Consider the following 9847-nt stretch of genomic DNA (forward strand, 5'->3'; position numbering starts at 1 on the left):
CTGCTCTCAGCAGTGGAATCTGCTGGAGATTTTCTCTCCGTCTCCCTCTGCTCCTCCTGCGCATGCTTCCTCTTTCTCAAATAGATAAATCTTAAAAAAAAAAAAGGTGAAAAATTGCCTTTGTCACACATGGCCCCATCCAAGCCCCTCCTCAGAAGCTGGGATGAACTGGTTTTATTCTGTGCATTTGTAAATATTCATGTATATACAGATAGTATATAGTTTTGGGGTTTTGTTTTCTTTTACATAAATAGAATAATATATTCTGCCATTTGTGACCATTTTCAAGGAACCAGTGTCAGAAAAAGTGCTGCTGCCAAATGTGGGGAAGTGGATAGGGAGAGGTGACACCTTCAGATAATGTGTCTTTGGGGGAATTAATAACTTAAATTTGCATAGCTCTTTACAGCTTTTAAAGAGGCTCTTTCAACTTCTTCCAAAAGTGCAATTAAAGACATTTTTGTAATTGCTATACAGTGCCAAAGAGATTTCCAAAAGGACTGAGCTATGTTACATGTTCAGCAGCATGGACATGTTCTGGGATCTCTTTTCATTTAACTTCTTTGGTCGATGGGTGTATAATCACAGCTTTAGTTTACTTTCTTTGCTGGCAAGACCATGTATTTTCCCATGAAGTAAGATGACTTCTTCCCCCACTCTCTGCTTTATTTTTTCTTTCTTGTCTAGTTAAAAAGTGGCCCTGGTAGTTTCTCATTAGCTCTTCTGAACTGCACCATCTTCTGGGATAGAAGTAAAAGAAGTATTTCTCCCTCTGAACTCAGAAGCCTCTGGGCGAGTAAGGGTGATTTGACTCAGAATTGGAGCAATGTGACTTCCAGAATGGGGGAACTGAGTGATACAAATTTGCTGGTGGGCGTTAGGAAGCAGTAGCCCTTACTGGTGGTCTGTCCAAAATAGAAACTCTTCCTAAGAACCACAAAGAAGCCAAGACCATGGTGCCAACCTCCAGGAGAGCCCACTGGAGACTCTACTCCTCCCTCTCCCTCTATCCTTAAAAGAGGATTCTGGGGCCCTATAGCCAGTCAAAGTCCTCAGGGCAGAGCTGGGAGGGAGGTGATTGAAGATGTGGTCCCTGGAGATGTCTCCTCTCCTGTCCAGGGCCTGGGAAAGGGGCCTGGACTCACCCTGCCTAGAGAGCTGGCAGATGTTCTCGGGCTCTTGGCCTTGGTTTCTGGGTTTGACTAGTGTCCTACTCTGGGGTAACCTTTTTTCTCTTTACAGCTGTGAGGGCAGGGATTAAGGTTGGAGCACTGGGGTGGGAGAAAACACTGCTGAACCACTTTGATCCTGCAAACCTTGGAGATTTCGTAGCCTGGGAAGAAGCTACCAGCCTAACTCCTGCACTTTACACTGGGACTTGGGGGACTTTGCACAGTGATGAACTCGCCCTGTGGATCAGCTAGCTAGTGAAGGACACTAATACCTCTAAGTCAGGGGTTTCTAAATTTTTTCTGTGTCATAGACCCCTCTGGTGAAACACAGGGACCACTTTTCAGACTTTTCCCCAACATCATACTATGAAGAGTTGAATCTAGTTTCTTCCATTAACATTTTACACTAGGCTCGCCTTATCACATATTTTCCCATCTATCCATCCATCAGCTTGTTTTTGAATATGTACAATAAAAGTTTACACATAACCAATTATATTGAAATATAATACTCAGACTATTTAAAAATTCTTACGGAGATACATGTGTTTCCGTATTAAAGTGTTAAAGCATCAGGTCTAATATCTACCCTTCTTTCAAAGTAGTGATGAGCTTACAATGTATTTTGAGATATCTGCAATAATTGTAATGTGGAGGTGGTGGGTATTATAGAGGGCACGACTTGCATGGAGCACTGGGTGTGGTGAAAAAATAATGAATACTGTTTTTCTGAAAATAAATAAATTGGAAAAAATAATAATAATTGTAATGTGGAAAGGTAGCTGTAATTTCTATTGGTGCCAAGATACAGATATTGCTAACATTGCTATGGTTTGTTGCCTACATTCATAATTAAAGGAAATGTAAAATTTCAGTTAAAGAGCAGGAACAAAATATGTAACATATTTTTCATCCAACTTCATAGACCTCCTACGTTACATGTTCTGGTCCATTTAAGAAAAGCAGTGTTTTGGGCTTTGTACATGTGCAGCTAATTTTAACGATCACTCTGTTTTAGCTCTGTTTTATGGAGGAAGAAACAACCCCACAGGTCTGGTATATAGCAGAGCTGTTGGAACAGCAGCAGATCTCCAAATCTAATGACTTTTCCCAGAATATCTTCCTGACGGACTTGGCAAGGCTACGGTGAAAGCCCTGGGTGGAGTGGTGGTTTTCAGGCTTCGCTGGGCACAAGAGGTACAGGTGGAGCTCAGCATTTCAGGTTCTTTTGTCTTGTCCACTAAAGGCTCTTGATGCTCTGGTCCAGCTTGGGCCCCAAAAATCTGCTTTTTTGGCAAGCAGTCCAGATGATTTTCATGCAAGAGTCACTCCCTGGAAGATACTAGTTGTGAGAACAGAGCTTGTTCATCTGATTATACTTTGTCCATGGATAGGCCTTAAGACAGACTTGGAATCTTGATGATGAAGAAGTTGCTTCAGGAGACAAATTTAACTTAATGCTCTGGCAGAATTATCTCTGAAATCTTCTATGAATACGCACACAAAAATAAAAGCTGAGTCACTCTATCCTCAGACACTTCAAATATTCAGGCTAATGGCCAGAGGCAGGGTGATCAGGAATCAGTCCTTCCTTCCTTCTTTCCTTCCTTCTTGTCCCCCACCCCCTCTCTTACCACTCCACAAGGCTCCATGACCACCTACTTCATGAAGCCTGTGGTATAAAGAGTGCTAAAGCCCCTTCCTCCACTCAAAATCCTATATGACAGATATATACCCAGTGGTAACTCCCTAAATTGTACAGATCCTGTCCTTCGGGAATTTAGAGAACTCAAGGGATTGATTCTGGAAGACTTCATGAAGGAGACAGACCCCTTGAAGCCATGGAGGATTGAGAGGAGACCAGCCATGGGCAAAAGCATGGAGGTTGGAAAAAGAAGGAGGCGATAAAGCATGTGAGCCAATTCGGCTGAAGCAGAGTGTGTCTAATGGAGCTTGTGAAGCTGGAGAGCAGGTGGGGATAGTAATTGCAATAAAGAATAACTTAAGGAAGAGTTGTGTATAAGGAACCGTGGGAAGACACAACTACTCACAGTACGATTTTTATGCGAGGATTTCCTGCTCATTTTCATTTTGCTACTACTTTAGTTCTGTGAATGTGTGAGTGGAGCAGAGTAGAGCGGATGGATATGAGGAATTTCATGAAGGTATGTGGGAGAAAGCACTGTAGGGAGCAGGAGGAAGAACAAGATGAGCTTGCTCTAAGACATACCGTGTTCGAGTTGGTTGACTTGAGTTCGAATCTTTGTCCTTTTCGGTGCTCAGTGGACCAACATTTGAGTCTACTCCTTTTTTTTTTTTTTAAAGATTTTATTTATTTGACACACACAGAGAGAGAGATAGAGAGAGATCACAAGTAGGCAGAGAGGCAGGCAGAGAGAGAGAGGGAAGGAAGCAGGCTCCCTGCCAAGCAGAGAGCCTGATGCGGGACTCGATCCCAGGACCTTGAGATCATGACCTGAGCCAAAGGCAGAGGCTTTATATTTTTTTTCAAAGATTTTATGTATTTATTTGACAGACAGAGATGACAAGTAGGCAGAGAGAGAGAGAGGAGGAAGCAGGCTCCCCGCCAAGCAGAGAGCCCGACGCGGGGCTCGATTCCAGGACCCTGGGATCATGACCTGAGTCGAAGGCAGAGACTTTAACCCACCAAGCAACCCAAGCGCCCCAAGTCTACTCTTTTAAGCACTTGATATCTGCACAGAGTTTTCCCCCAGGTTGCATTTTGAAAACTAAGTAATGAATAACAACGCATCAATTAAGATGGGTCATGGGAGCCACTGATGGACTCAAAAATGCTTCCCACAGAGAGGATCTTCCTTTTCCTGTTGACCATACTGAAATGACATTAATAATGCATCTGCTACTTCTTAAATGGACCAGTGATGTCTATTAACGGAATGTGTTTTTCATAGCAGGATTATCAGAGCAAGAGAAAAAATTAAAGGAGAAATTTGTGGGACCTTTTCTTTTTTTAAAGATTTATTTCTTTATTTTATTTGACAGACAGAGATCACAAGTAGGCAGAGAGGCAGGCAGGGGTCGGGGTGGGGGGAAGCAGACTTGCTGTTGAGCAGAGAGCCCAATGCAGGGCTTGATCCCAGGACCCTGGGATCATGACCTGAGCTGAAGGCAGAGGCTTTAACCCACTGAGCCACCCAGGTACCCCATGGTTTGTGGGACCTTTTGTAAAACCCTTTCCACACCATGCCTTTCCCATTCCTGTCCCTTCTGTGCCATCCAGGATACTTGGGACTCTGAAGAAAGGCCAGGTCTGCAGATGGTCCTCAAAGGCTTTTCTTACATTGCTGTGATCTCCTTTTGTGCTCCAGCATAGACTCAAATATTCTACCTTTAGGCCCTGCATGAACCTTCCTCTCCTTAGGGGTGGGAAGCAGAAACACATTCACTATGTGTAAGTAATATTTGAACCTCCAAGGACCATATTATTTTATGGAATTTGTGAGGTTTTTAATTTCTCTTTGTCTTCCTTTAATTTTGGGGAGAACATTTTCTGGGTTTGTTAGTCTCCTCAGACTAAAGGAAAAGCTCTAATACTGGGAGAAGCCCTTACTAGGGCTGGAGAGAAAAGGAGGAAACCATGAGGCTGCAGGGTGACCAAGTGATACCCCCAGGCCTATGAGGGAAACACAGTAGTGCCACATACCTGCAGCCAGCCCATGGTTTCCCTCCTAGAAACTCCTTCTCATCTCCTGCAGAATGGGTTTTTCTTGATTAAAGGGGTGGGTGATTTCCTTGCAATTCTCCTGCCTCTAAGGCTCATTCTATGGCACCATGCTTCCTCCCTTATAATCTCTAAAATTCATAGGAGAAGGAAGAGAGAATGGTATGGGGAAAAAGTTGGAATCAGAGTGAGGAGGGCCTGCTTTCCACTAAGTCAACACATTTCTTTGGGGGGACATGTGGAGGCTCTGCCTGTTTCAATTTTAACACCTGAGAATCTGCCATTTTAAAAAAAAGATTTACTTATTTATTCTCGAGAGAGAGAACATAAGTTGGGGGATGGGTAGGAACAGAGGGAGAGGGAGAGAATCCTCAACACTTCCCACTGAGCACAGAGCCTAACACAGGGCTAGATCCCAGGACCTGGAGATCATGACCTGAGCCAAAATCAAGTCAGATACTCATCCAACTGAGCCACCCAGGCACCCTGAGGATCCATCATATTTTTAACTAGAGATTATCTCAGGACACAGAACAGACCAAGATGGCCACAGAAATGGGTTCAAACCACACAGAACAATAGGTTTAAAATGTTGGCAGGTCTTAGGAGTAAATGAGATGAAAGAAAGAAATTTAGAAATTAGAAATTTTAGAAATTCATTTTATAATTCCCCATCACTTTATTGCTGGTACCTTAGGTCACTGAGCTAGACAAAGTCTTGTGAACAAGATGAGAATAGATAAATTCACTCACTGCCAAGCCTTCTTTCAAGTGGACAACACTCATAATGAAGCATCATGTAGACACCTTTGGGAGAGGAGAGGGAAGGGATGTGGTGGTGAGGCAGGGAGGGGTTTTGGCTACTCTGAAGACAGGCCATTCATCCCTAACCCCTGACAGGAAGTGAAGTTTCAAGGCACTCAGTCAGTTCTTGGCATGCCAGAGTGTTCTCTGCCCCAGCAGCAGTGGGAGCTCCCAAAGATGATGCCCATTCTCTTGAATGGCCCCTCACTCTGATATGGCATCATGAAAGAGTCTGTTGTCCTTTGAGGAGCCCTCTATGACTGGGCCTCAGTAGTGACCCCCCTCCACAGTAGCAGGGCAAATGTGTGAGCTCCACAGTGTCATTCAGAAAAGCCACGGGTTCTAGAAGACTGAGCCTTGAGTGGATGGCTGGGAGATCCAGGACTGACTATAGCTTCTCAGGTGACCTAGGACCTTGTTCCATCAAATGCATAATAGGACTGAGAGTTACCTCTCTGGCTGGGTTCACAGAGTGAGTCACATGAGTTGATGTGGAAACTGTAAAGCACTGTGCTTACGGTGACAGTGGACATCATTGCTTGGGCTGCAGAACCAGATCACCTGGATTCAAATTCTGGCTCAGATGCTTACTAGGAGACACTTCTAGCCTCTTAGGGAAATGTAAAGATAATGATTGTACCAACCACGTAGGCGTTATGGTTGTGATGACTAAATAAGCCAACAAACGGAATGCATCCAGAAGAAGGCTGAGCAAGCAGTGGGTGTTGAGACACCTTTGCTGGGGAAAATCAGTGGAACAGGGTCCTTGGGGGCTCTTAAGATTGTGGCCATGGGGTTAGGTAGAAACTGGAGAATCTGTCACTCAAAAGCAACAGGCAATTTTCTTTCAAGTGGAGAATATGTCTTAGTTTTGGAAACATCCCTGACTTAGAATTTTATAAGGGAAATGTAAAAAGCATAGGCCCCTTCTCCCACTTCAGGTGTATTGAGTGTCAAGCTGAACTTGTAGGGGTGGTGAGCCGTCCTCCCTCATGGAGGACTGCAGACCCTTGGGTTTGCAGCATTCCAGAAGCATTTCACACAGTGTTTTCACCATGACCCCAGGAAGAAATACATTCCAAGTCATATGCACACACTCATACTCCAAACAACAGTTTCATGAAACTGTGCCTACACTTGCTTCTTTAATAAGCACACTGATATTTCTCTCTCTCTCTCTCTTTCTCTCTCTCTTTCCCTTTCTCTCTTCCTCTTTTGAGCAGGGGATATGCTGTTTGTGACCCAGTAAGTGGGTATCATGACCCACTGATGGGTCTGGACCTCGTAGTCCAAGAAGCTGTGCTATGAGGGAACCCACAGGAGGGGTCTGGCCTGACCCCAAGAGTGGCCCTTTCCTTTCCAGTTCTACCGCAGGTGGCCCCTAAAGCTTTATGACAGTTCTATCAGAAACTGCAGCCTGGTCTTCGCTGAGTCATGGGGGGTTCAGGAAGAGCTGCCCATACTGCAAATAAGAGCAGAGCCCCTTCTCTAAAGCAGGAGCAGCAGTCAGGACGAACCACATACAGAGGACGGGGGGCTTTGCATTTCAGCCTTAGCAGCAGCACACAGTACGTACGTACTCAGGGAGGGGCTGAGCAAGCAAGAACAGGGGCGAGTGCCCTGCACTGGGGCTAGCTGTAAGCTCTGACCAATGACCTGGGTCCTCAGTTACCCAACCCAAGAAATGAAAGCCTGTGTCTCTGGGGGTCTCACAGTAGAATAAATAGTCCAGGCCACAAAACCTGGAAATCAGTTTGGGGAGTGGAGAGACCCATTGGGGCACCATCTTTTTTTTTTTTTTTTAAGATTTTTATTTATTTATTTGACAGAGAGAGATCACAAGTAGGCAGAGAGGCAGGCAGAGAGAGAGAGGAGGAAGCAGGCTCCCCGCTGAGCAGAGAGCCCGATGCGGGACTCGATCCCAGGACCCTGAGATCATGACCTGAGCCGAAAGCAGCAGCTTAACCCACTGAGCCACCCAGGCGCCCAGCATCGTGGCACCATCTTATATGCAGCTTATGCAAGGATAAGGGGCCCTGTGGGGTTGTTTTTCAGCCTCAAGCTCTTCTTCAAGCCAGATCTTGAGACCCTGAAAGGCTACTTTCCTCGTGGGCTCAGGTCGATAGAATCTTCACAGGTGTGATGTCACTCCATTGAGGCTGCCTCTCCCCTGAGTACTGGAGAGCCATGTGAAAGGAGCGCTGAGGAAGAGGCTGGTAGGAGAGTGAGGAAGTGAGGTCTGGTAACAATTCCCAAACCTTCCCCCAGGACGATACCAGCTTCTAAAATCCCCAGTCATGACTGGGACAGGACAGCAGCTCCAAATCCCTCCCTGTTTAAAAAATCGGAGCTGAGTTTGTTCACACACTTGACAAATATGTATTGAGTTAATAAATGGCAGATACAGCAGAGGACCTCAGACACAGAGGTCCAAAGACAAGGTCCCCATGCTCCAAGAGCTTATGGTCTTAGCAGCGGACACAGTCAATAAGTAAACAAGATCCTAGGCAAGAATGACAAGTGTTTTCAGGGAATAAGAAGGGGAAACGGGGGGTGCCTGCGTGGCTCAGTGGGTTAAGCATCTGCCTTCGGCTTGGGTCATGGTCCCGGGGTCCTGGGATCGAGTCCCACATCACGCTCTCTGCTCAGCGGGGAGCCTGCTTCTCCCTCTCCCTCTGCATGTCTCGCTGCTTGGGCTCTGTCTCTCTCTCAAATGAATAAATAAAATCTTTAAAAAAAAAAAAGAAGGGGAAACGGGGTAGAAAGTGACTGGGGTAGCGGACCACTTTTGGTGGGATGGTAATAAGAATACACCTTTTGAGGAAACGGTGTTTGAATTTGAAGGAAAGGTTTAAAGATCTGTGCTTCCCAAAAGACAGTTTGAGAGCAAAATACAGATCCCCAGGCCCCATCCTAGACTTAGGGAATGAAAATATCAGAGGCAGGGCACAGGGATTTGCATTCTGCCTCCAAATGATTCCCATGCACACTAAAACTGGACACCCACTGCCCTGTAGCCTTTACTTTTACAGAGAATCACCTTGGTGAACTTTTGAGATCCTTCCAAGCCTGTGGTTCAGGGAAGGGAAGGTGTGTGAAGGGCCAGCGCAGAGAGGAGCAGGACTGCTTCTGGTCAGATGGCAGGATGCAGAAACACCCAGGGCCTGCCTTTCTGTGGCTGTCGCATGTTCTAAAACTGATCTAAAACTCCATCCCAGTGCCCACTCCCTCTTAACTTCACCTGTTGTGAGGAGGGGTGTGGTCTTAGCACCCTAGACTAGGCCCATCTCTTGCTCAGGGAAGGGTTCAGACAGTTGGTTTGAACTCTCTCCAAGCATACTTTGTGATTCTGCCTGAATCTTGGCACCCCCAGCCCATCTGTCTGTTCTAGGTACCCTGTGAGTTCTTCATGCTGTGGGTGCTGGGACCTGCTTGGCAACTGACTCCCTGGGAGCGTCTGGTTTTAAGTAACAGCAGCTGCTCCCAGAGCAACACCCACTTAATCACAGAGGACACAGGAGCCATGGGTCAGGCAAGTCTTCAGACTCCCTCAGCCTGTGTGGTGAGAATCAGGGTCCCCCCAGAGAGCAGGAAAAATCAAACCCAGGGTGCCTGCCTGCAAATGCTCTTTACCCCCCTTCACTTCCTACGCCGTAAGTCCCTCTTCCCCTGGCCTCCGTTTCCCCATCTATTCAATCTATCCAACACCCACCCCAGGATTGCTTTGGGAGGAGAAAAAGCGGGGTTGCTGGAGAAGCAGCCCCTCCTACTCTCCTTTCCTCGCCCCTGCTCCTCCAGCGCCCGGTTTCTGCTTTCCGGCTGGGGGGCCTCACCGGCGGTCCTGTGCCTCAAGAATGCCCTCGTAGGCGTGTGTCATCGTCACGGGAGGAGGAAGAGGGAGAGGCGGCGGCAAGGTCGCCACCCTCCACCCCCCGGCCCCCGGCCCTCCGCGGCGTCTTCCGCAGCGTCGCCAGCAGCGGCCCGCGCCCCCGCGCGCTCCCCGCCCTGCCAGCCTCCGGCCCCGCGCGCCCGCCCCGGCGACCCTGCAGCTTGGAGCCGCGCCCCCGGGAGCCGCAGTGCCCAGGCGCCCGGGGCCGGCGCGGAGCAGGCGGCGAGAGGCGGCTCCCATGCGGCACCCGCGTGGCGGTGCGGGCGGCGGGCGCAGGTG

This window comes from Neovison vison, chromosome 5, assembly GCF_020171115.1.
Source record: "Neovison vison isolate M4711 chromosome 5, ASM_NN_V1, whole genome shotgun sequence".
NCBI classification, from domain to species: domain Eukaryota; kingdom Metazoa; phylum Chordata; class Mammalia; order Carnivora; family Mustelidae; genus Neogale; species Neogale vison.